We start from the raw sequence: 1,817 nt of genomic DNA on the forward strand, positions 1-1,817 counted from the left end.
TACTATTATTATTATTTTATTTTTATTTTTGGAGAGATTTTTGCTTTGGGGCGCACACACTCACCAGAAAGACAGAAAGCAAGAAATAGCCCCTCCCCGGGGGGGATGACTCCACTACAATCCCTTCTCCTTCATTCTCCTCTCAGGATTTGGGGCACACACGCAAACGTACCCAGCATGAGTTTTGTCTTTTTTTGGGGGAGAGGTTTTTGCTATAGGGTGCATATGCTCGCCAGAAAAAGAGGGACAAAGGGATGGTCACAACACAATTCCTTCTCTTCCATTCTCCTCTCAGGATCTTGGGCACACATGCACATATGCCTGGAGTGAGTTTAAGCCACCAGGTCTGGGACTCGAACCACAGTTGACTACACAGGAGTCCAGCAACATAGACATTACACCAACTGCTGGTCCCCCCAGCATGAGTTTTAAGACGCCAGGTCTGGGACTTGAATCACAGTCAACTATGTGGGTATCCAGTGCTATAACCATTATACCATTTGCTGGTCCCAACCTTCTAGTATAGACATCTTAGCTGCCTGAAGATACTCCTCTTCTCTTACAATTTTTCTTGGCATATAAAGTCAAGGACTGATGCTGTACTACAGGTTGGGAAGAGAAAGTCTGAGGAAATGTCAGACCCAAAGTGTCTACCTGTGAAGCAGCAGAATTGCAAGAGCCCTTGATTATCTCAGTCCTTCAATGGAGTCAGGCAGAGAGGGACAAGATAGTCCCCCTCTGAGTGGAAGGTTACCTGAACTCTGTAGGATGCCTCTCCCTGTTCAATTTCCTAGACACCTCAATCACTGTTTAAACATCACTAAAATATATAACAGAAAATATTACTTACAGAGTACATAATATATACAAGACGACAAGAAGAAATTTCGAATGAAAACCAGACTTAGTTCAAAGCCCTACTACACAGATGTCCAGGGATATCTCAAGAAGACATTAACTCAATATTTACTGACTGTCAACACGTAAGTGGTAATGTGGCCAACGTCAGAGGGAATGGAAGGGGGGAAGGAGGAGTAGCATAGACTAAGACTTAAAGCAGAGATGGAGAATATACAGATTCCCTGTTCCTACAGGACTGCTGATTAGGTTGTTCAAACAGCCACACCAAATTATTAGTCAATGCTAATCAATGCTAGAAATTCTGAGAAATAGTAAGTCCCTAAAGCCAGGTTGTATATTCAGCAAAACATTTTATAGGGTGAGAGAGAAGTATGCATGGAAGGAAGATAGGCCAGGACTCTGGGTTCAACTTTCGACCTGTTAAATAAGTAAAAGACCTATCCATTGCTCTGAGAAGGGTAATAATATGCAAAGTATGACAAAGACAAACCACTAGTTGTCCCAATATTCATTCTTGTTTTCTTTCATAAGTATGACTTCCAATTTATAGATGGTTCATGCCACCGAATGTAAGAATCACACCCCCCGGTTTCCCTTGCAGCTAGATGTGGTCATGTGAACAAGTTCTCACTAACAGGAGCTGAATGGAAATGTGTACTCATTTCCTTCTTTTACTGACTGGAATATGTACATGTAATAAGCCATACACAGGTTATAAATTACCCTTAAACATTTGGCCCAGAGGGTTCACCATCACATTGTGTATTTAACCACTATTATTTTTGTTTTTTTTTTTTATCATAAGAATTACTTTATTTAACTTTATTTATTTATTTAAATTTGACCAGAGAGGGTCAGAGAGAGAGAGAGAGAGACAGGGAAAGAAAGAAAATAAGCCACCGGGTCCAGGACTTGAACTGCAGTCAGCCAAATGGGAGTGCAGCGCCCTTACCTAC

At 41.4% G+C, this 1,817-nt stretch overlaps 1 protein-coding gene across 11 annotated transcripts in view; it reads right to left on the reverse strand.

The window, feature by feature from the left end:
* Nucleotides 1–1,817, reverse strand: part of KDM5C (lysine demethylase 5C) — a 59,830-nt gene that overhangs the window by 42,263 nt on the left and 15,750 nt on the right. The gene's annotated exons all lie outside the window — the stretch shown is intronic.

Source organism: Tupaia chinensis, unplaced genomic scaffold (genome assembly GCF_000334495.1).
Source record: "Tupaia chinensis unplaced genomic scaffold, TupChi_1.0 Scaffold148091_1, whole genome shotgun sequence".
NCBI lineage: Eukaryota > Metazoa > Chordata > Mammalia > Scandentia > Tupaiidae > Tupaia > Tupaia belangeri.